This window comes from Chlorocebus sabaeus, chromosome X (genome assembly GCF_047675955.1).
Source record: "Chlorocebus sabaeus isolate Y175 chromosome X, mChlSab1.0.hap1, whole genome shotgun sequence".
Taxonomy (NCBI): Eukaryota; Metazoa; Chordata; class Mammalia; order Primates; family Cercopithecidae; genus Chlorocebus; species Chlorocebus sabaeus.
Window position 1 is genome coordinate 111,722,420 of NC_132933.1, and position 26,186 is coordinate 111,748,605.

Below are 26,186 nucleotides of genomic sequence, written 5' to 3' on the forward strand. Positions count from 1 at the left end.
GATATATTATAGGCTCACACCTATAATCCCAGCACTTCGGGAGGCCGAGGGGCAGATCACCTGAGGTCAGGAGTTCGAGACCAGCCTGACCAACATGGAGAAACCCCGTCTCTACTAAAAATACAAAATTAGCCGGGCGTGGTGGCACATGCCTGTAGTCCTAGCTACTCAGGAGGCTGAGGCAGGAGAATTGCTTGAACCCAGGAAGTAGAGGTTGCAGTGAGCCAAGATCGCGCCACTGCACTCCAGCCTGGGCAACAAGAGCGAAACTCCATCTCAAAAAAAAAAAAAAATGTTCGAAGACCAGGATGAAGATCAAAATACTTATCTAATGGTCTACAAGGCCCTCAAACACCCAATTCCAGCCTCATCTTGCAGCTAACCCGACCCAAAGCTTGTCCAAACTCCAGTTCAATTTGCCTTCTTGTTCCTTCACAAGGTGCTCCTTCATGCCACCTCTGAGAGCCTCTGAACAAAGCACTCTGCTTAGTTTTACCCATACTAATTCATCAGCTCCCAACTCTCCTGAGTCAGGATTCATCAAGTACTCATATCCTAGGCTCTATGAGCCAGCTACCCTATTTTCTCATAGCACCTGTGTGAGTTTATGTTCTACTAAAACATAAAAGCTCCTTAAGGGCAGAAGCTATGCAAGCTTTGCTCATCACTGAATCCCAAGGATTCATTGGCAAACAATAGGTGTTTCTCTTAGCCCCTTCTGTAACAAAAGCTCAGAGTGAGTGGCTCAAGTAACACTTAACAGTTGTGGAGGCTGGAGATCAAGGGGCCAAGCATATTTTAGTGTCTGGTGAAGGCCTGCATTCTGGTTCACAGATAGCAATCTTGCTGTATCTTCACAAGGCAGAAAGTGTGCCTCTCCTTGAGTCTCTTTTACTAATACAGGGGCACTAATCCCATTTGTGAAGGTTCCACTCTCATGACCCAGTCACCTCCCAAACACCTCCTAATACCATCACATGGGGGTTAGGTTTCAACATATGAATTTTCGGGGTGGGGGAGTGGAGACATTCAGTCTACAGCAGAGCTCAAAACTAAAATTGGGGGTGTGGGGAAATACAGTAAAAGTCAAATCTCTCCCTTCCCATCTCCTTCATTCCTCTTTTATAATGTGTCCAATGTTATCTTTTCCACTCCCACTCAAACCACTCTAGCCTAGACTCCTATTTTAACAGCATCCTGGCTAGTGTCCACACTACTACACCAATCGTTCAGTATATTAATGCTAAATTAATCTTAACACTTTCCATCTCTAAAACCTTTAATGGCTTCTCTTCTCGATCTGGTACACATATTCAAGGTCATTCATCATTAGCCTGTAACCTTTTTTTCCAACTTTATCTCTCATTTCCCAACTTCAATACTAATGCAGCCAGGGTGACATATCTCAAATTTTAAATAACATTTTCCTCATTAATAGTGACAACAGCTAACATTTAAGTATTTATTTTGTCTCAGGCACTATTCTAAGCAAGTTAACCCTTAGAACAACCCTATTATCAGCCCAATTTCATGGGTAAAAAAACTGGGACAGAGAGAATATAGGCCGTCAAAGTGGTAGGAGCCAGGATTCAAACTCAGGCAGTGCAAGTGCCAGTGTCCTACAGTTTTAACTATCAGACCATACATCAATAATGTCAGAAAAGGGTGGGGGGAACTACCATTAATCTCACCATAACCCCACTCCCAAGACAAACTGTTTAGTTTTTGATGCAGAAACATGTTTTACAAAATTGGATTTTTCACTTAATTCACGATTTCCGCATGTTAAGTATTCTTTGTCACTGTTATAGTACATATCAAGGAGCTAAGACACAATTAGCTGTATTCCTCAGATATATGGAATAATAAAAAATCACGTTATAAAAATTAGCTGGGTGTGGTCGTGCACACCTATAGCCCCAGCTACTCCAGAGGCTGAAACAGGAGGATCACTTGAGCCCAGGAGTTTGAGGCCAGCCTGGGCAACAAAATGAGGCCCCTTCTCTGGGGTGTGGTTGGGGGGTGTTGTTTGAGAATGCTTCTCAAACAGACAGGAGTGGCTGAGAAGTCTGGGGATCTCTCCCTCTGACAGAGATAGAGTGTTAAATGGGGAGGTTCACATTAAGGAGTCTGAAATACAGTAAGTTATTTTTAATAGTTGAGCCCACAGCTACAAACCTAAACATCCCTAAGTTATTTTAAAATGTGGCCTCTGCTCAAAGGTAAAAGCTTTTCTTTTCCTAGTTCCACCGGCACTGCCATTATCATTTGCACAGACCTTATCATTTTTACCACACATTATGATAAATTATACACAAGGCCAGTCAAGGTAATTATATTAAGCACAGGTTTCCTGCACTCCCCACCCCCAGTGTGATGCTAGTTCTAGACAGCTTTAAATCCAATCAATAATTCAGGTTAATGCAAATTAACATGTCTAATTAATCTTTGTTAAATATGTTACTTGAGCTAAATGCTTGTGTTTTATTTCCAACACTACACACACACACACACACACACACACACACACACACGCCCCCTTACAGACTCCTGATTTTTGTCACTAAATTACTGTGTACATCCATGGCTACTTCCTATGGATAACTTCCTACAAGTCACTGCAACAGAACGACATCCTGCATTTGAAATTCTTGTGGCAGGAGCAATTTATTCTTTTAGAAATGCTCAGTAATTGGCCAAACACCCTTATTCAAACCTCCTCCATACTGAGCGTCTGTCAAGTTGTATGTACACAATTAGGGTACTGAAGCTTTTACATACATATAAACTTCAGCATCTTATCCAAAGCATTCTCAAACACAAATTTTTAAGTGGCTGTAGGCAATTTGAGTAATTTTACGTTTAAAAATAACTTTTGGAATGGTGCCAACAGAGGCTCTGTAAATGCTCTCCCAGTGAAACAACTGTAACTGGTGAAAATTATTTTTTTAAAAAACAAAAAACACTAAAAGCCTCTGGAAATTGTCCTAAGGGCATATAGCAAATGAAAAAATAACTTACTTAAGAAAATCTACCATATCTCAATAAGGACAGTCTGTGGCATTTGAGCCAGCTCAGCAGGACAGTAGCTCCACTCTGGAGAATGGCCAAGAACACACCTCCCCTGACCCAGCTCCCAGTTGATGGTATCTCTCCAGGAGGGAAAGACATCCAGCATTTCTCATCACCCCCAACTTTGAGTTGCAGAGGCTCTATTGCAGGCAAGAATGGCTAAGAAGTCTGGGGCTCTTTTTTCCAGCTAGGCACCACTTGTGAGGCAGACGCTCTTAACCCCTGGTGCAGCAGGTCAAGAAAAGCGTGGTCCTAACGGCCCCCACCCTACCTCACTCAGAGTCAAGATTCCATGACAGGCAAGGTCAAGCACCCTGCTCAAGAAGCAGAGGTGTCACTCTGAGAAGTGAGCCACAGTCCAACCCAGTTCTGAAGCGGTGGTGTAAAGATTTTGCCCAGGGGGAAAGGCAGGCCTTAAGAATAGAGTTCTGAAGTTGTCTTAAAGTGAACTATTTGAAACGATATGGTAATATGCTGCCTGAGGGTGTGTTGGAAAACAACAGAAAACAGGAGAGATCATGGCAATAAGCAGCTATCAAAAGACCTACTAAAAATACAAAAAATTGGCCAGGTACAGTGGCTCACACCTGTAATCCTGGCACTTTGGGAGGCCACCGCGGGCGGATCACGAGGTCAGGAGTTCAAGACCAGCTTGGCCAACATGGTGAAACCCCATCTCTACTAAAAACACAAAAATTAGCCAGGTATGGTGGCAGTTGCCTGTAATCTCAGCTACTCGGGAGGCTGAACAAGACTCTGTCTCAAAAAAAAAAAAAAAAAAAAAAAAAAAAAGAAAAAGAAAAGAAACCATCACAACCAAATTTATTTCAAAAATGAATTCAGGGCCGGGTGCAGTGGCTCACACCTGTAATCCCAGCACTTTGGGAGGCTGAGGCAGGTGGATCACCTGAGGTCAGGAGTTTGAGACCAGCCTGGCCAACATGGCAAAACCCCGTCTCTACTAAAAACACAAAAAAGTAGCTGGGTGTGGCGGCAGGCACCTGTAATCTCAGCTACTTGGGAGGCTGAGGCACGAGAACTGCTTGAACCCAGGAGGCGGAGGTTGCAGTGAGCCAAGATCGCGCCATTGCACTCCGGCCTGAGTGACAGAGCAAGACTGTCTTTAAAAAAAAAAAAAAAAAAAGGAATTCAGAAATCAACTTCCAGTATGACAACCTGAGGAGCATGACAAGACAGATCCTCAGTTAAAGAAAACTGGTAAATGCAATTATGCAAAATTATAAGAAAACAGTATGACTGCATATTTCTCCTTTCTCTTAACTCATTTAAAATGCGTTGTTTAAAACAACACGTGTATAATTCATTGTTGAGCCTATTACATATAGAAATGTTTTCCAGTAACAACATGAATTAACGTGAAATGCATCAAAGATCTAAATTAAGGTAAAAAACTATAGAACTCTTAGAATACATGGGGGCAAATCTTAATGATCTAGGATTTGGCAATGGATTCTAACAGGTACAACACCAAAAGCAGGAGCAACAAAATAGATAGATAAATGGGACTTTATCAAAATTTTAAAATTTCTGTGCTCCAAAGAACACTATAAACAGTGAAAAAACAACCCACAGCCCACAAATTACAAGAAAAATATTTTCAAATAATGTGTCCAGTAAGGGACTTGTATCTAGAATACACAAAGAATTCATACAACTCAATAATAACAAAAAGACAACCCAATTGAAAAATGGGCAAAGGATCTGAATGTGTAAGACATACAAATGGTCAATAAGCATACGAAAAGATACTCAGTATCATTAGCCATCAGGGAAATGCAAACCAAAACCACAATGAGATATCACCAGGATGGCTATAATCAAAAAGGCAGAAAATACAAGTGATAGCAAGGATAAGGGGAGAAACTGGAACCCTTGTGCATTGCTGGAAGAAATGTAAAATGGTGCAGTCACTGTGGAAAACGTATGGTGATTCCTCAAAAAGTTAAACACAGAATTGGTCGGGCACGGTGGCTCATGCCTGTAATCCCAGCACTTTGGGAGGTCGAGGTGGGTGGATCACGAGGTCAGGAGTTCAAGACCAGCCTGGCCAAGATGGTGAAACCCCGTCTCTACTAAAAATACAAAAATCAGCCGGGCACGGTGGCGGGATCCCAGCTACTTGGGAGGTTGAGGCAGGAGAATAGCTTGAACCAGGGCTGCAGAGGTTGCAGTGAGCTAAGATGGAGCCACTGCACTCCAGGCTGGGTGACAAGAGTGAGACTCTGTCTCAAAAAATTAAAAAAAAAAAAAGTTAAACACAGAATTTACATATGATACATACAGCAAACCCACTTCTGGGTATACATTCAAAAGAACTGAAAGGGACTTAAACAAATACTTGTACATCCATGTTCATAGCAGCATTAGTCACAATAGCCAAAATGTGGAAGCACATGTATCTGTTTGACAGATGAATGTGTCAATAAAATAGATATACAAACAATGGAAAATTATCCAGCTTTAGAAAGGAAGGAAATTTTGACATGCTACAACATAGATGAACCTTGAGGGCACTATGTTAACTGAAATAAAGCAGTCACAAAAGGACAAATATTTTATGATTCCACTTATGACATACCTAGAGTCATCAAATTCACAAAGTAGAATACTGGTTGCCACTTTTCCCCCAACACATTAATGTTTTGTACCCACAAGTAACAGAAGCTGAATGCAGCATGGGGTTGGGGGTTATAGGTCTGAACCAGATGCTCATCACCACCACCCCCTAACCCCTTGCATTCTTCTTCTTGGCTTAGTCTGGCCACATGCTCTGTCTCAGAAGTATGTATGCAGTTCCATCTGATATTTATACATCTTAGCCTTGTCTCCCTAACTCAGTCACCCCAATCCTCCCCCTTATACCTGCCCCTTCCATCAAGCTATCCTTTTTCAAGTACTATATTTATCGCAGTTTGTCAGAAATTCAGGATCTTTAAAACTGCTATTTTACTGGAATTTTTGTTTTGTTAGTGCTCTAATTATAAAGTAACGCAGCTTTGGAGTGATCAGTTTACTCTTAATCCCATTTTTCCCTATACACATTGTTAGTTTTTGGTACCTGATTTTTGCAGGCTATGAGGTTTTCGGAAATGCATATACTGCAACATAGCAGACAGGTCAACAATAGATGATTAGTTCTAACTCCAGGTATCTTTTTTTTTCTCTCTCTCTCTCAAGATGGCTAATACCTCCAGGGACTGTTGAAAAGCTTTAATAGAATGCATGTGAAGTACCACACACACAGAGGGACCCAGTAAAGAGTAGGTGTTTTAACAAGTGCTGGTTATTCCTCTCTTTAAATGCTGATTATTATCCCCTTTTGACAATTCTCATCTTTGAACCTTCAGAGGGTCCCTATAAATATAATCTCTAGATCAGCCCAGAGGAAAATTATTCTCCCAACTATAAATTACCAGAATTTTCTGCTCCTGGCATACATACTACAATTGCTTAGGTTGATTTTTAAATACATGAACAGCCTCAACAGTTTTACTGATATAGCTGTTATTCCATTGCATTAACACAGGATCCTACCACATTTTAAAATTATTTTGTCCTATTTTTTAAAAAGTAGATTTCAAGTTAAAGGTTTAGGCCGCGTGAAGTGGCTCACACCTGTAATTCCAACACTTTGGGAGACCGAGGTGGGCAGATCACTTGAGCCCAGGACTTGCCCAGCACACCAGCCTGGGCAATACGGCAAAATCCTCCTCTACAAAAAAATACAAAAATTAGCTGGGCGTGGCGGCATACACCTGTAGTCCCAACTACTGGGGATGCTGAGGCAGGAGGATGACTTAAGCCTTGGAGTTCAAGGCTATAGTGAGCCATGATCGCACCACTGCACTTCAGTCCGGGTGACAGAGCGAGAACCTGTCTCAAAAAAGGGGGAATGGGGGTGGTATCTTACCCTCTAGAAGACAATTCATAGCATAATATTCCTATCAGATTTTGTGCTGGCTCTAAAGAAAATTTGACAGTAGGGAAAATTAAACTAATAATGACATAAAATTATGTGGTGCTATACAACTTACTAATTATCTGTTGAGTGAAAGAAGGAACAAATGAACGACCCTTTTAGGTAGAAATATAAATATATTTCCCATTTCATAAACAGAGAAATAACCTAGTAAATAGAGAATTGCAGTCCCAGTTCCAGTCATCTAATGCCAAATGCTAGGTTTCTATCAATAATATTAAGTAAGCTGGCTCAAGCTTGCAAATTCTGGTTCTACCGTAACAGAATTTTCAAAAACTAATCACTCTCTATTTCAATGTTGCTTAAATAAATGCAGAAATGAAATTAGGATTAAATTCCTTATGCTTACTGCTCTTGTAACTAAAACCAAAATAAATTTATAAACAAAATACAAATAAAACTATTAAAATAACACGACAGATGGCAGTGTATTACTGAATGCTAAGGCATGGGTTCGAGTTTTGCCTGGCTATACCACCATCATATGTTCCTACTTCTACTTGAATGATTACACTACTCTATACACATAGTGTCCTGTGTGTGTTCATTTGCCCTTGGCACCATCATTATTATTCATGTGTTAGGTCTGCCTCTGTTGTTCTCATTAACCCACAAATCTAATGTTACAACTAAGCAAGGCAATAAAAACACAAAGCTAACGTAAGTACTGAAATGATGTTAACAGTTCTTGATTATGAGGCATTCATCTGGGTAATCCAAAATGCACATACTAATGTTGAAGAATATCATCAAAATGAAAAAACTTATTTTAAAAAGAAAACACCTGTTTTTAACTCCTTTTATTAATCGTTACAAAGGCTGTGAAGTTCCAATAAATCCCAGTCCCTAAATCAGCCAATAGGTGAGCTATGTTGACTTAATATTAGACATAAGTCACATCAAATGTTACAGAATGCGGGTAGGCCTAACTATCAATCTACTCTGTTGAAACAACAGGTTAAGATAAACTCAAAGTTAGGCCGGGTGTGGTGGCTCAAGCCTATAAACCTAGCACTTTGGGAGGCCAGGGCAGGCAGATCACCTGAGGTCAGGAGTTCAAGACCAGTCTGGCCAACATGGCAAAACCCTGTCTCTACTAAAAAATACAAAAATTAGCCGGGTGTGGTGGCGGGCACCTATAATCCCAGCTACTAGGGAGGCTGAAGCAGGGAGACTGCTTGAACCCAGGAGGTGGAGGTTGCAGTGAGCCAAGACTGCGCTACTGCACTCCAACCTGGGTGAGAGAGCAAGACTCCATCTCAAAAAAAAAAAAAAAAAAGGTAAATTCAAAGTTATCTGTTAACAGCTTTTTACCAATCTTTGTCAAAATTATCTAACTTTTCTAAGTTACTAACCCAATCATGAAATGCTGACCCAATACACTGAAAACAAAGATCTCATTTCATTTATTCAACATTTTAGACAAGGCAGTATTAATAATTAACTTTTTTTTTTTTTTTGAGACAGAGTCTCGTTCTGTCACCCAGACTTGAGTGCGGGGCGTGATCTCAACTCACTGCAACCTCCACCTCCTGGGCTCAAGCAATTCTCGTGCCTCACCCTCTCAAGTTGCTGGGATTACAGGCGTGTGCCACTACACCCCGCTAATTAATTTTTTGTATTTTTAGTACAGACGGGTTTTCCCTATGTTGGCCAGGCTGGCCTTGAACTCCTGACCTTAAGTGATCTGCCTACCTTGGCCTCCCAAAGCGCTGGGATTACAGGCATGAGCCACTGCGCCTAGCCTAATAACATTTTTTATGTGTCTCCACTGGGTGTTCTTTTTGCCTGTATCTTCCAAAACTAGATTGGTTAAGTCATAAATGTAAAGAATCTGAAAAAGCACACCAAAGAATTTCAAATTATTTTTAATTGATGAGATTATCATTATAAATTATATTTAACTTTTTAAAAATAGCACCCTTGAGATCTAATTCACATACCATACAAATCGTCCATTTAAAGTGTACAAGTCAAAGGTTTTCAGTATATTCAGAGTTGCACAATTATCACCAAAATCAATCTCAGATTATTTTTTTCATCGCCCCCAAAAAGAAACTTCATACCATTAATAGCATTCTCCCTTCCCTCCAACCTCCCCTCGGCCCCATGCTAATCTATTTTGTCTCTATGAATTTGCCCATTCTGGACATTTCATACAAATGGTATCATATGGTATGAGGTCTTTTGTGACTGGTTTCTTTCACTTAAGCACGACGTTTTCAAAGTTCATCTAAGTTGCAGCACGTATCAGTACTTCATTTCTTTTCATTGACAGATAATATTCCATTATACATTTATGTATTCATCACTTGATGGACAATGGACATTTGGGTTGTTTCTGTAATAGTTTTATACACACAAATTCCATTAAGAAAGATCTGAGAAGAAGTATCCTCTAAAGTAATTATTTATTTATTTTTTTTAACTTACTTTTTTTGAGACGGAGTCTCGCTCAGTCGCCCCAGGTTGGAGTGCAGTGGTACGATCTCTGTGCTCACTACAACCTCCACCTCCCAGGTCCAAGTGATTCTCCTGCCTCAGCCTCCTAAGTAGCTGGGACTACGGGCATGTGCCACCACACCCAGCTAATCTTTTTTTTTTTTTTTTTTTTTTTTTTGATAGAGATGGGGTTTCACCATATTGGCCAGGCTGCTCTCGAACTCCTGACCTCGTGATCCATCCGCCCCGGCCTCCCAAAGTGCTGGGATTACAGGCTTGAGCCACAGTGCCTGGCCGGCTCCTCTAAAGTCTTTATATCTTTGCACAATTAATCCTAAAGATTCGAACACTCAAAATAACACCATGAGGGCTAATACTCAAAACAGAAAAATCTAAAGTGAAAGCTGTATCAAGTTACTGCAAATGAAATTTTCAAATACAACGTTAAAGCAAAAACGAAAACATTAAAAATTTAAAATATAGTATATAAAAAACAAAAATATTTAAATTCAGTATGTGTTACCTTCTCCCCGTAATTATAGAGACACTATTATTAAACAAAGAGACCAGAGGTCTGCAATTTTTTGACAGAATATCACATATAAAATTAGAAGCACAACAGCTAAAAGCAAGGGATGCTCATCTTTAAAACAGGAGAGTTGGCCAGGTGCAGCTGCTCACGTCTGTAATCTCAGCACTTTGGGAGGCCGAAGCAGGTGGATCACCTGAGGTCAGGAGTTGGAGACAAGCCTGGCCAACATGGTGAAACCCCATCTCGACTAAAAATACAAAAATTAGCTGGGCGTGGTGGTGGGCACCTGTAATTCCAGCTACTCAGGAGGCTGAGGTAGGAGAATCACACGAACCCAGGAGGAAGAGGTTGCAGTGAGCCAAGATCGCGCCATTGCACTTCAGCCCAGGCAACAAGAGCGAAACTCCATCTCAAAAAAAAAAAAAATTTTTAATAAAAAATAAAATAAGAGAGTTGCATGCTAAAGACCCTTTTAGCTAGATTTTATGAAAGAGCAAATACCTGTGTGCCGTTGGCAAATGCAAGACAGGAGGCAACATTAACAAGGAAAAAATGCTAATTAAAAAAGACGATTGAAAGAACTTACATGCAGTAGAGAGCTTATTTACTCAGACATTATGTAATGCAGTGGTTAACACTAAAGACTGAAGATAAACTGCCTTAGTTTGAATTCCTGTTCTACCACTTAACTAGGTGTACAAGCTGGGCAAGTTATTCAACCTCTGTGCCTTGGTTTCCTTATATATACAACAGAGACAGTAATATCTATCTACCTTTTAGAACTGCTGTGAAGAAGATAAAGAATGTATGCAGGTGAAGCAATTTCATAGATCCTCACACACAGGTATTAAGTGTTAGTGATTATTACCTGGGAGAAGTTTACAAAGTAGAGTAATAGTAAGAACTAAATTGAACTTATAATTTACAATAGGGCAGCACAATGTGACCACCAAGGAAAAAACATCTAAATTAGACTGGGATATACTGAAATATGTAAGATGAAATGCTGTCTGGTTTTTGTGTCAAAATGGAAAGGGTAGGTAAAAAGAGACTAGCCATGAGTTGAAGGTGATTGATGGGCATATGGAAGTTTATCTACATCTGTGTGTTTGATTTTTCCTTAATAAAAAACTTGGAAAGGGAGTAAATTAGAAGAGGGTAGAGAGTATCTATTAAAGGCTTCTCAGAAGAGGGATTAGTCAAGCGTGTGCCACCATGCCTAGCTAATTTTTGTATTTTCAGTAGCGACGGGGTTTCACTATGTTCATCAGGATGGTCTCGATCTCCTGATCTCGTGATCCACCTGCCTCGGCCTCCCAAAGTGCTGGGATTACAGGCGTGAGCCACCATGACCAGCCAATTAAGTTTTTTTTAAAAGCCTCGTTTCAGAAAATTCATTCAACGAGAGATTTTGAGCTATAAGACGTATTAGCCAAGCTTCAAATTTTATAGGTAAGCAAGAGTTAAACAGTAAAGTGACCAGTGAGCATGTGAAAGTATTCTAAACACTAGACACAAACACAAATTTAAGCCACCAGATATTCCTAAACTGCCACCAAGATGGCTAAAATTAGAAACACTGACTGATAATAATACTAAGTGTTGATAAGGAAGAGCAACACGACCTACTGCTAGTAGGAGTTAAAACTGGTAAAACTACTTGGGAAATCTGTTTGGCAGTATCTACTAAAGTTAAACACGTATATATCCTATAAACCAGCAATTCCAATCCTGGATATGTAGCAAAAGACCACCAAAAGACATATACAAAAGTGTTCATGGCAACACTCTTTATATTGGTGAAAACACTGTGAACAATCTCAAATGTCAGCCAGACACAGAGGCTCACACCTGTAATCCCAGCACTTTGGGAGGCTGAGGCAGGAGGATCGCTGGAGCCCAGGAGCTCGAGACCAGCCTGAGTAACATAGTGAGACTCTTATCTCTATAAAAAAATAAAACCAATTATTTGGGCATTGTGGCATGTGGCCATGGTCCCAGCTACTCGAGAGGCAGAGGTGGGAGGAATCGCTGGAGCCTGGAAGGACAAGGCTGCAGTGAGCTGTGATCACACCACTGCACTCCAGTCTGAGTGATAGATCAAGACCCTGTCTCAAAACAACAAAAAAAACCCCACCTCAATCCAACAGAATGGATAAATAAATCATGTATGTAATACAATACTATACAGTAATGAAAAAGACGAAGTTGGCTGGGCACGGTGGCTCACGCCTGTAATACCAGCACTTTGGGAGGCCGAGGCAGGCCAATCACCCAAGGTCAGCAGTTCGAGACCAGCCTGGCCAATGCGGCAAAACCTCATCTCTACTAAAAATACAAAAATTAGCTGGGTGTGGTGACGGGCGTCTGTAATCCCAGCTACTCGGGAGGCTGAAACAGGAGAATCGCTTGAACCCGGGAGGCAGAGGCTACAGTGAGCCAAGCTCGTGCCACTGCACTCCAGCCTGGGCAACACAGCAAGACTCCATCTCAAAAAAAAAAACAATAAAGAAAAAGACAAAGTTAGTGATCATGTGTTCAGCAAAAGCAGCCAGATACAAGAGTATACAGTATATTACTCCATTTATCTGAAGTTTAAAAATTGGCATAACATTCATTAAAAGAGAGGTCAGGCCGGGCACAGTAGCTCACGCCTGTAATCCCAGCACTTTGTGAGGCCGAGGAGGCCAGATCACTTGAGGTCAGGAGTTCAAGACCAGCCTGGCCAACATGGCGAAACTCCCGTCTCTACTAAAAATACAAAAATTAGCCAGGCATGGTGGCAGGCACTTGTAGTCCCAGCTAGTCTGGAGGCTGAGGCAGGAGAATGGCGTGAACCCGGGAGGCGGAGCTTGCAATGAGCCAAGATCGCGCCACTGCACTCCAGCCTGGGCAACAGCGAGACTCCATCTCAAGAAAAAAAAAATAAAAGACAGAGGTCAGGGTATTTGGGGTTTTATGGGGAGGAGGTAGAGGCATAAGGGAACCTTACAGGGTGCTGCAAATATTCTATATCTTGATCTGAATGACTACACAGATGTATGTATTTTCTAAAAATTTATCAAGCTATACAATCTAATATTTGTGCATTTTACTGTAAGTTATATATATCAGTTAAAGTAAAATTTACAGTAGATAAGTCACTCAAAAGATAACATCACAACTTCTCTTGGCAGTCCAAGACACTGGTTCTCAAAGATCCCTGAGACCCTTTCAAGAGGTCAGAGTCAAAATTGTTTTCATAAGACTTTACTTGCAACTTTCACTGTCATTCTTTCTCAAGTGTACTATGGAGTTCTTACAAAGGCTATATAATGTATTATATCGCAATAGATTGAAGGCAGCAGGAGGCAGAGAATCCAGTTGTCTTCTATTAAGCTAGATATGAGATTTGTAAAACATGTAAACTAATGCCTCTCTTCTCACTAATTTTTGTTCTGGAAAAGTTATTTTTCATAAAAATATTATCTACATTGACCTGCAGTGGGGTTTTGTTACTTTTAAAAGCATACACAACTTTATTAAATGTCTGTTTTCATTTCTAATACAGTAAATAATCAAAGGCTGTAACCCCACATAAACAAAAGCTCTTTGGGGTCTTCAATAATTTAAGAGTATAAAAGCATCCTGAGAGCAAGAAGTTTGAGAACGACTCACCTAAGAAACACAATAAAAATAAGCTTCTTTTGCTAGTTCTTACAGTAATAAGAAATGAGGTATCAACATTTTCTCTGAAACCATCTGTGCCAGATAAAAATCACTGTTACTGTATTTATCTGTGTATTTTCATCTTCAATTCAGAAAAAATAATTTTCCCCTAAATATTATTTCCCCTAGCAGGCTATACCACTTTTTAGCAACAGTTATGTTATTAAAGCTCAAGCTAGACTGCAGATGAAAACTTAACCAAACTTTAAGTTGCTCTGCCAACAAAGAAATTATACCCCTGGCTACAAAGTCTATGGTCCCTAAATTCACAGTACAAGCTGTGGGCCAAGCACAATTAACCCACAGGATTCTAAATAAAATAAAGCCCTTCAGACCACACAAAGGAGAAACAAGGGGGAGCAGACATTCAAGTTGTCAGATTGACAAGTAAATGGATGAATATAACCAACTCCTAAACCCATTAACGTGTTTTTACCTTTTTTATTTTCCTTTACTTGACAATTTCTCTTCTCTAGACTACAGATTTTTCCACATCTCTAGGAATAAAGATAAAATTTAAGAACTTTAAAAAGTAGTAAACACACCTCTTGTCCAACACCTTGGTTTTACAGAGTCATGAAGACCCAAGAGGTTAGCTAAGTGATTTAACACAGGGTGTTAGGTAAGTGGAACTAAAGCACAGCTCTTGACCAGGCTCACGCCTGTAATTCCAGCACTTTGGGGAACCAAGGCAGGCTGATCACCTGAGGTCAGGAGTTTGAGACTAGCCTGGCTCACACAGTGAAATCCCGTCTCTACAAAAAATAAAAAAATTAGCCGTGGGTGGTGGTGCCTGTAATCCCAGCTACTTGAGAGGCAGAGGCAGGAGAATCGCTTGAACCCGGGAAGCACACGTTGCAGTGAGCTGAGATCGCACCACTACACTCCAGCCTGGGCAGCAGAGTGAGACTCTGTCTCAAAAAATCAATAACATAAAAAAATAAAACACAGATCTTGTAAATCCAAGTCCAGTACCCTTCCACTGACTACATTCTCACTTAAAATAAAGCTAACCTCCAAAATAGGAAGCAATGAAATCATTACAATTATTTAAACGATCAGATTATTCACTTATGTTTGTATGTCAAAGTATTTTAAGGCAACATAACATCTACACACACCAAGGAGAGGCTACAATTAATGCTCTCTGGATGCCAGAGTCTAACCCCTTACGGGGGGGAGGAGGGTGTGGGGGGACGATGACACTTTTGCTTTGATAATTCACTGTTTAAGGAACCACATTGGGAGAGTAGTCATTCTGTAACCCAGATTCCTTTCTCTCGATGACCTTTCAACAGATCTCAACAGACAGCAGCTCTCAGTGAGGAAAGGGAATTGGGAGGTGGCAGGAAAAGTTGAAAGGGAAGACAATAGAGGTGTTCTGCTTTTTAGCTCAGTACTCCATTCTGCGGCAGAAAAGCCAAACTCAAATTAGCAGCACCTCCCTCATACCATGGGAGCACCCCATTGATCTCCTTCCTTTATTCCATTCCCTAATCATTATTTCTTATCTTTCACAAGGATGGTTAAAATACCATCTCAATCCCCCGTGACCCAACTCTCCAACATATCTGCCACGAATGCCACCAGAATTATCTTCCGAAAACAAATACAAATCTAATGTTTCCTTTCACTTAAACTTGAAAGTACATCTCATTACCTTAACAGTAAAAGGCAAATGTACTAACATGGCACTCAAGGTCACCCCTTGTGATTTTAGCTTCACTCAAACTACCTTTCAGTCCCATCTCCCATAACCTCTCCCCTCCCAGTATCTCTAGTGTTCCTTCCACACTCTCCTACTAGTTCTTACTCTGAAAACATTATACTTCCACACTTTCATTGCTCCATGTCAAATAATGGTTCTCGATGTTGCCCCTAGGGCACAATTGGCAAGGTCTGAAGACATTGGGGGGGGCGGCTATACCACTGGCATCTTGTGGGTAGAAGCCAGGGCTGAGTAGGACAGCACCTCACAAAAAAGAATTATCTGGCCCAAACTGTCAATAGTGTCAAGGTTAAAAAACCCTGCCTCATCTCAAGTTGCTCCCTCTGCCCGGAAGTCCCTGCTCTAATCTAAATCTAAAGTACATCTTTGAGGACCTCATCCAATGCCAAACAATGATTTCTCCATCTCTCCTACTACACTTTTCACACCTCCATTTAATACAGCTGTAATTGCACTGTATAATTGTCTGGCTCACCATCTTCAGAGCCTTGAAAGTAGAGAATCATCTTCATATACCCTCTGGTGACTAAAATGGCACAGGTTGAGCATCCCTTATCTGAAAAATCTGGAATCCAAAACGCTCTAATATTCGAACTTTTTTTTGTTTTTTGAGATGGAGTCTCGCTCTGTCACCCAGGCTGGATGGAGCATAGTACCGCGATCTGGGTTCACTGCAACCTCCACCTCCCGGGTTCAAGGGATTCTCCAGCCTCAGCCTCCTGAGTAGCTGGGATTACAGGTGCACACCACCACACCTAGCTCATTTTTATATTTTTAGTAGAGACGGGGGTCTCACCATATTGGCCAGGCTGGTCTCGAACTCCTGACCTCAAGTGATCTGCCCACCTCAGCCTCCCACAGTGCTGGGATTACAGGGGTGAGCCACCGCACCTGGCCTCAAATTTCGGATTTTGAATTTTCACTCACCCACAAGTAATATTCCAAATATTCCAAAATCTGGGGGAAAAATTACAAAATCGGGCACACTTCTGATCCCAAACATTATGGATAAGGCATACTAACTCAATCCTTCCCATAATGCACCGAGGATAACAAAGCAATCCTCAGCTGACACTGACATGGCTCAGATAATGATATGCACTGACATCAAACAAGAAACACGCCGGGCATGGTGGCTCACACCTGTAATCCCAGCACTCTGGGAGGACGAGGTGGGTGGATCACCTGAGGTCAGGAGTTCGAGACCAGCCTGGCCAAAATGGTGAAACCCCAAATTAGCCAGTATAGTGGCACCCCCCTGTAATCCCAGCTACTCACGAGGTTGAGGCTGGAGAATCACTTGAACCCGGGAGGCGGAGGTTGCAGTGAGTTGAGATCATGCCATTGTACTCTAGCCTGGGCAACAACAGTGAAACTCTATTTCAAAAAAAAAAAAGAAAAAAGAAATACACCCGTAGACACTACAGTAGGTTCCTACTCCAACACTCAGTCTGGCCCCACAACCCCTCTTGCTTCAGCTCAGCACGCTCCAAGTCAACTCTTAAGAATCCTGGATAATTAATTATATCTACAAAGAACACAGTAAACAGATAATATACACACTAATTGAGTAAATGAGATTTTCTATATTTTCAAACGTCTGGACAAATGCTGTACATAGCCAGTATCCTTTCACATTCCCCAAAATGTGAGAGAAGTCAAAAATTTCAAAAACAACAGTCACACGTTTTTAGGGGATTTTCCCACTCACAGAGTACAGAAAATTTTATTTCTAATTATACCCTCACCTTTCAAATTCATTCATAAACTTCATCATACATTTGCCACACTTAATTCCTATTTCATTCTAATTATTTCATTCACTATTTGAACAAAGCCAACTAACCGAACCAACAAGCACAACTTAATCCAGTAAGGTTTAAGATTCATATCCCTAACCAGTTCCCTCTGTCTCAAGGATATTTAAGACCTCCAGGTAGGCTGGGCATGATGGCTCACGCCTGTAATCCCAGCACTTTGGGAGGCCGAGGCAGGCAGATCACCTGAGGTCAGGAGTTCAAGATCAGCCTGACCAAGATGGAGAAACCCTGTCTCTACTAAAAACACAAAATTAGCCGTGTGTGGTGGCGCATGACTGTAATCCCAGCTACTAGGGAGGCTGAGGCAGGAGAATCACTTGAACCCAGGAGGCGGAGGTTGCGGTGAGCCAAGATCGCACCATTTATTTTTGTTTTCCACTGATTCTTATAAAAGGGCAAAATACACCTGAACTTGCACATAAACGCAAGATACTGCTGTACAAATACAGCAAAGCTGCTGAAACCAAACTATTCTCAGGCAATACCACCTTGCAATAAAAAGAAACCCTTTCATCAGCTAATGTACAGAAGTCTGAACCCAACTTAAGGAAAGGAGATTCAGAGTTGTTAACATATAGTGTATCAAATAGAAGGTCGAGCACAGTGGCTCAGGCCTATAATCCCAGCAACACTGGCAGGTCAAAACAGGAGGATCATTTGAGGCCAAGAGTTTGAGACCAGCCTGGGAAACACAGCAAAACCCGTTCTCTACCAAAAATTAACCAGGTGAGGTGGTGTAGGCCTGCGGTCCTACTTACTCGGTAGGCTGGGGTGCGAGGATGGCTTGAACCCAGGAATTCCAGGCTACAATGAGCTATGATTGTGCCACCACACTCCAGCCTGAGTGACAGCGAGACCCCCTCTTAAAAAAAAAAAAATCGCTGCTCTTAACTAGGGGCTGGCAAAATATGGTAACAGACCAATTCCAGCCTCCTGTTTTTGTACAGCTCGCAAGCTAAGAATGGATTTCACACAGAACATTTGCACTCAATTTGATGACAGGGAACACTCAACTTTACCCAATAAAGCAAAATACTGTATTACCTCCCCTCCACACACACACACCAAATTGTTTTTCTCATTAGACCTAAGTTATACATAACTGTATTTAATTATATTTTTTATTTCACCAATAAAAAATTTACCCAATGTCCTCAATTTTGCCTCTTAGCCCACGAATCCAAAGTATTTACTATGAGGCCCTTTACACAAAAAGTTTACTGATCCCTGCTCTGAACTCCAGAGATGTTACCAAGCAGAGCAACCAAAACTTTGTACACTACATCTCGACCACAGAGAAAACACTGTTAGGCAGAAATGGGTCCAATACCATACGGTGACTTCCATGCTCTCTGGGGTCCAAGTTAATAATGAGCGGCCTTACTTAGGAGTTCTAAGTAACCAGTTAACAGAAAAGACCAGAAATGAGAGATGTAACCAACAGCCTCAATTTATAACTCTCAGTAGCCACCAAAGTCAGCAGGAATAAAATGGACATAGCTTCACCACTCCCTTTTTCCTTTCCACCCAATTCACAGCCTCTGTAGAAGATGGGATCTAATATCCAAGATCACCAGCTCAAACTCATCCCAAGGAAAATAATTCCTTTGATTATGGTTGACTAACATGGGTCGAACATGTTCAAAGCTCACATGATTGATAACAATAAACTATAGGGTGCCATAAAATGAAGATGCATCCATTCTGTACAAGAGGCTGGAGGTAGTGCAAGTTAAATACTGCCCCAGATTTTCCCATTCAGGTAATCAAATGGTTATTATAAACAGTATTATTCTAGGTGCTCTGTAATACACAAAGGTAAAGGACAGAATCCCTGACCTTATTATCCATTACGAGAGACAATTTAATGTTAATTTTATGAGTGACTACAGAGAATTTAATAATTAATGTGATTTGAGAGATATAGAAATAGCTTCATAAAGAAGGTAGTCTATGGCATGCTATCTTGGTCAAGTTACTTCACCTTTCACCTCTTTGAGTCATTTTTCTCATCTGAAAAATGAAGGGTCTGACTAGAAAGAACTGAGATCTCTTCCAGGACTCCTCGTTGTAATGGGATTAGTAAGACATATGACTCCAAGTAGTAAAAAGAATTAGAAAAAATAAGCAAAATAGCAAGAATATGATAAACTACGTTCATCCAACAGTTACTAAATGTCTGTATGCCAGGCACTTTCTAGGTGCTAAGGATGTATCAGTGACTTAGAATGAAAGCCACTAACCTTAAAGATAGAATTTGAAGGACAAAACTAATCAAAACACCTAAACAAAGTAAATTAAATAGAAAAACACGCTGTGCAGAGATAACAGAGCATCAATACAGCAAAGGAATGGCAGGAGTAAGGGGTGACACCAGAGTATGTAATTTCCAGTCAAAAATTAACAGCATCAGAAGTATAGCTATTCCTAAAGCCAGTATGCCAAGAATTTCAAAAGAACCTATTTCTACTATACCTGACATTTGGGCTCACTGGAGAAAACTGGAGTTCAGAATGAAATTCTATATAAAGTGACAAAAAAATTCAATTGGCATATACCATAACAAAGTTTTTTTTTTTTTTTTAATAACAACTTAATCCAATCTCTCCTATGAGGTACATAAAAGAATGCCAGAAAATTAGCACTAAAGACTTTAGAGATCAGCTAGTCCAGCCCACCTCACTTCGCATGTTAGCTTCTAGACAACAGTAATATCTAGAACAGCGCCTAGCACATAGCACATGCCCCATAAGTATTTGTTGAATGGATTAAAAAGGAAACAAATGTCTTAACAGATATTAATGTTTATAGTAAAGCTGGAACCGTAACACTGAGAAGGTGCTAAGTGACAATAAATTTGATATGTATGTGCAAATATACTGTATATATTACATTTGAGTGTGGAATCCCTGTCTCTTCTAGTGTTTGAGCTTTTCACTGCATGTCTGTGTTTCAGTCCGTAATTTTTGACTGTGTGACTAACAAAACGAAACTCAAGCAAGAGTACTACTGCCTAACGGTGGAACACATGCAAAGGGTCTTAGATCTCCCCTTTCCCTAAAAGGGATGGCAAAAAAAACCCTGGTTACACATCAGACTCACCTGTAGAGCAAATATATATTTTGAAAAAGCTCCACAGATGACTGGTACACAGAGGTGGTAGAAAATCCTTGTTAGGCAGTGACTGAGAATAAAACTGAAAATCCATTTGCTGCCAAACATAAGGTATGTGTGTTTACACATGTTGAAGCCACCAAGATTTAGCATGGGTATGTTTGAAGAATAAATTTTAGGTAAGCGATCTCATCCTAACAATATACTTTTTCACAAGTTATTCCTTAAAAGTATATTACAATGGTCATCACTTTATAATCCACAATAACTAAATGATAAATTCAATGCCCAATATAGGTAAGTGTTAGAAGTTTTAAGTCTTTTTTCCTTATAACAATTACATCAACTTTTTTCATGATCCCTGGAGTCCCATTTTCTATGATATAATGTAACAAAAAGATCTTTGAGGAATCTTGTGTCACACTAAGAATGCTCACAGGGCCAGGCCCAGTGGCTCATGCCCGGAATCCTAACACTTCGGGAGGCCCAGGTGGGCAGATCGCTTGAGCCCAGGAGTTCAAGACCAGCTTGGGCAATATGGCAAAATTCCATCTCTACAAAAGACAAAAAAAAAAAAAAAAAAAAAATACAAATAGCCAGGCACAGTGGCAAGCGCCTGTAGTCCCGGCTACTCAGGAGGCTAAGGTGAGAGGATCACCTGAGCCCAGGAGAGGTCGAGGCTGCAGTGAACCGTGACCACTCGAGCCTCGGTGACAGAGCGAGAATCTGTCTCCAAAAAAAAAAAAAAACCTCATAGATCCTGAACTCCTATAGGTTTCTCCGCTGCCATCCCCCCACCATGCAGAATTTGGTCCAATGGACCAAGTGGATTAAGAGACAGAAACTCCAAATAAATGTCTGGTACTGTTATTTCATTTGTTCCATAAAACAACTATACATCAATCCCGAAACAACACAAAATTCAAAACGCTTAATCAAAATCAAACCGATTTTGACTAAGACAAATAAAACTCTAAATTCTCAAACTGAGATAACAGAATTTCATGTGATACTAAATGGTCATTTATGAGATCATTTAAATAAATTACTAGGAGACAAACGCAGAGTTTCTACACCTTTTAGGAATGTTGTGTAATATTTTCTCATAAACTCACCAACTAAACTATCACCCTGAGCATGCTGGAAGATATATGGAAAGGGAGAAACCTATTTGCCATATAGCTTTTAACATATCCCTTGGGCAACCAAGATATTTATCAAATTGGAGACTATCTTGATAGTCTTAAAAACTAAACTATATCTAAACCTACTCTGGTACAAGAAACAAACCAAAAGCTCTAAATGCTTTTTTAAAAATAGCAATCAGTGTCATTTCACTAACATAGCACAGTAGTTGAAGCACCACTGGTTGAACCTGACAGACCTCAGACCCATCTCCGTAAGGCAATAAATGGAAAATGCTTAACAGTACTGACACATAATTAACGCTCAAATGATAATCATGCTAATAACTGAAAACAATTGAGAAAAAAATCCATTTTCTTATTTATCCACTTGAAAGTTCTAACAAGATGATAAAAACAATAGCCCAGTGGTTTTCAACTCCCAAATGCATGTAAGAATCATTCACAATGCTGTTAAAATATACCTTTGCCCAGGCCCCATATCAGACCAATTAATCACTCTCTGGGGGTGGAACCCAGGGATCAGTTTTTTTTATTGTTGTTCTTGTTTTTTAACCAGGCCCAGTGATTCTCATGTCCAGTCAGGGTTGAGGTCCAATGTATTAACTCTTTCCCAAATATTAACGTTAGACTCTATGTTAAAATAATACAAAATAATACAAGAACTTAGCATGGCTTTCAAAAATACAGCTCCAAAAAGAACCAAATGAAAACTAAAATACGTTTTTTTCCCTTTTTGAAAAAAGAGAAAAACGATTCAAGACTCAGAAAACATACCTACAAGAGGGGAAACATAATGTAGGCTACCATAAAAAGTAATACGTTCTTTCAGAATAAAAACCAACTAACTCAATCTCAGGATAAGAGCCCCCTCACCTTCACTGCCCAAAAGACTTACAAAAACACTAACCCATTAACACACGCTGCTAGATATTTCAAATAACGAATTCTTAAATCTGTTTTAAACAAAGATTGGTTTTAATACCAAAATTTTGAAACTAAAACGTTAGAAATTGATCTTATTAAATAAAAATAAGCTCAAAGACACTTGTTGTGTGACCAACTAATCAAGAACTGGATGATTGGCAAATTCACGACAAACAACCATTTCAAAACCATAAACTGCATTATATTACCACCATGTCAAAGAAAAATCTGAGAAGATAGCAAAGAAATCTCATATCTTAAGACATTAAAAACAAGACTCTGAAAGAAAAAAGATCTAAAATAAATCCTACTTGAGCATTCCATAGATAAAACATGAGAACTGGGAGGCCGAGGCGGGCAGATCACGACGTCAGGAGATCGAGGCCATCCTGGCTAACACGGTGAAACCCCGTCTCTACTGAAAATACAAAAAATTAGCCGGGCGTGATGGCACGCGCTTGTAGTCCCAGCTACTCGGGAGGCTGAGGCAGGAGAATCCCGTGAACCCGGGAGGTGGACGTTGCAGTGAGCCGAGATCGTGCCTCCAGCCAAGATCGTGCACTCCAGCCAGGGCGACAGACAAAAAAAAAAAAAAAAAAAAACAAAAACCATGCGAACTATGGACTATGGAACACCAAACTAGAGACCCCAATAACCTGGTGAAAGGTAAAATATGCCCTTCAAAGTTCCTTCCTGAAGTAACTTAAAATTCTCACATGTACTGTTGCTGGTGCTATTACTCCCTCCAGAAATTCTCAGAAACTACCAAGGTCAGCAAACAAAAGAAACATGAGAACGTTGATAACCAGAATTACAAGTTACACGTTCATGCGAAAAAAAAAAAAAACACAAGAAAAGGGGTAGAGATAATTAATATAGTCCAAATGTCCTATTTTTAAATTAGAGAAAACAAAACAGTAAAATACCAAAGACATTTTGAGTTCACCTGTGGAACACCAATTCCAAATACTTCAAGCTTTCACTCCACCCAAACGCTGGAACGATAAAGTTTAAAGGGTTAAAGTTAGATGTATGACACAGCACATTAGTTTAAAAATTGAGAAAAAGAATGTTGGCATTTTTTTATATTTAATACATAATTCTTCAAGAATTTGAAGGCATTTGCTGAAACCAAAATGGCAGCCCAGCGAATTAGAAGACCAGCGAGATCTAAAGGAGAGTTTGTAGTCTCTATTTTTAAGTTCAAGTGTACTAACCAGCCAAGCTAGTCATGGTGAAGGAGTTACCTAAGGATAATTAGCTCCGAGAGGGTTAAGTACCTGCTGGAAAGTTTCCTAATCAACGCACCCCAAATTATTCCCCTCAAAAGTGAAAGTATACATACGTTAGGTAGATTTAGGGACTCATGGGTTTCCAGGTAAAAGAGCGGCACACACACTTCTCTCGCCGAAAAATAAAGTATGAATAATCTACACCTACAACTTGCTTAAACTAAAAGACAATCTGAAACAATTACATACACCTGTAAACTGCACCGTGTTAAATTCAATTAACGTTATAACTATGGGACTTCCAAAAAATAACATGTTTAATTTAAGCAGGTTCTACTAGAAATTTTGCAAATTCTCGTGTAAGTTCTAGTCGCTATAGAAATCCACAAAAATAATTGAAGAAGCCATCTGTACACCTGCTCTATAACTCTTTAACTTATTTCACAATGAATGAAAAATCAGCCATTTATCCAACCCTAAGCCTCACGTCACAAGAATCTGAAGATCTGATCACTAATAAACTCGCACATGCTAATATTTGCAGAAACAGTTAAAAATAGAAAGATAATAGGTCCAAGCTAGCTTGGAAGCGATTTCTGCACTCAAAAACCCCTTTCACGGCTTTGGCCCTCTGCAAATTAAGCGGGGTTAAGGAAGTGTAGGAGGCCGATAACCCAGCTCCGACTCCAGAAGCCCAGGGCCGGGGAGAAACTGCGGGTTATCGCGGGAGGGTGGGGGGAGGCGGACAAGTCGTCAGGCCTGATAGCCAGGCGTAGCCGAGGCCTAGCTCCCCGACTCCAAATCACTCCACCTCAGTAATGGCGTTTGGTGTCAAGTGGAACCAGACCGGGTAGGAAAGCGGCCGCCGGGCCGGGGGCGGCCAGCCCCCAAACCGACCCGGGCCCCGGGTGCGGACGGCGGGGGGGCTGCCCGCCACGCCCGGAGACTCCATCCTCCTACTCGGCCCCAGACAGGACGGGAAGGGGGAGGAGGGGGAGGGACGGAGCCGTCAGCCATTTTCCCTTACAGTCCAAAACACACAAGACACGCTCTCGGGACACCGGCTCCACACACAACACGGCCCCGCGCGCCCGCCCAGCCCGGGCCGGAGGAGGGGGAACGGGGAAGCCCCGGCCCGGCCGGCAGCCGCCGAGGGAAGAAGCTCGCACACACGCACACCCCCCTCGCCCTCCTCCCCTCACCCACATCCAGCTGTTGGCCCCGGGAAGGCGCGTCGCCCCGGTGCAGCTGGCCACTCACCGCACGACACAGACGTCTTCTCAGAACCAGGGCACGTGGAGGCGGGAGGCAGCAGAGGACGCTGGGGCTCAGTCTCGGGACAAGACCTACCCTGGGTGCATCCCAGGCCCGTGGGTGACCGGCAACAAAGTGTATTGAAAGGCTGCGGCGGCGGGGCTCGGGGCTGAGGGCGTCTCAACCAAAAGGCTGCACACCCGGCGCCGGAACTCGCTCCTCGCCGCGCCCGCCTCCTCCTCCTCCTTGGCCGGCTACGGCCCTCTTCCCCCTTCTCCCCTCAGCCTGGGGCTCTCGCTGAGCTCAGACGGGCTCCGGGCGGTGCGTTTCTCCTGCGTCACCTCCTCCTGCTCCTCCTCCTGCAGCGACGGCTTCACCTTCCCCTAGTCGCCGCCTCTGTCCCCGTTCCGGGCCTGGTGGCTTTGCAGCAGCTCTCTCCTAGCTCCCGGCGCCGACCCAAGCACCGGGCGCTAAGGCGGCCGCCTCCCGTGAGAGAGAGGCGGCGGCGGAGGGCTCCCGCGAGGCCCGGGAGCTGTGAAGGCGGGGAGGGGCTCGGCGCGGCAGAGGCCCTGACGGGGCCGGGTGCGGAGAGGTTGCGGCTCCGGCGGCGGCGGAGACTAGCGTCCGCAGCCGCGGATGCCCGTCCTCGTCAATATGGCGGATCCGGCAAACCAAAAAAAAAAAAAAAAAACCGCTCGGCCAGTGGCGGCGGCGGTAGCGGCGACGGCGGCGGCAGCAGCGGTGGCGGCGGCGGCGCAGACTCCCACTAGCCCCAGAGCCGCCCAAGACCCGAAGTTCTCCGCCCCCGTCAGACCCCGCCCCTCTCAGGCCCCTCCTTTCGGGCCTCCCCCTGCTCCTGCCCAGCCCCCTCCCGCTCAGCTGCCCCCTCTTCTCCCCCTTCCACCCCGGACCGTCAAGGCTGGGAGAGCAGCGCGAGCCGCCGAGGGGGCCGGGCTTGGGCGCGAGCCGCTGGGAACTCGGAGAGCTAGGGTGGGGGAGGGGAAGACAATGCGGTAAAGATTGTTCGCGCAGTACCGTTGCTTCCGGCTGGCCCCTTCAGGGTCGTGCTACCGCCAGAAATCCTGTTCCATGCCCCTCGGCTCAGGAGCGGGACGAGGGCAGAGGTGGCTCTAGGACCGAAGTTGGGGAAGGGAGGCCCGAAAAGATCTGGCACACCACGCCGGAGGGGCTGGGCGGCAGGGACTGGCGGG

At 42.2% G+C, this 26,186-nt stretch overlaps 1 protein-coding gene across 4 annotated transcripts in view; it reads right to left on the reverse strand.

Annotated features, from left to right (window-relative positions):
• Nucleotides 1–25,666, reverse strand: part of USP9X (ubiquitin specific peptidase 9 X-linked) — a 147,232-nt gene extending 121,566 nt beyond the window's left edge. For all 4 annotated transcript variants that reach the window (XM_007991439.3, XM_007991437.3, XM_007991438.3 and 1 more), the window contains exon 1: nucleotides 24,982–25,666. The gene's annotated coding sequence lies outside the window, so the exon portion shown is untranslated. The remainder of the gene's footprint in view (nucleotides 1–24,981) is intronic.
• Nucleotides 25,667–26,186: the final 520 nt, after the last annotated feature.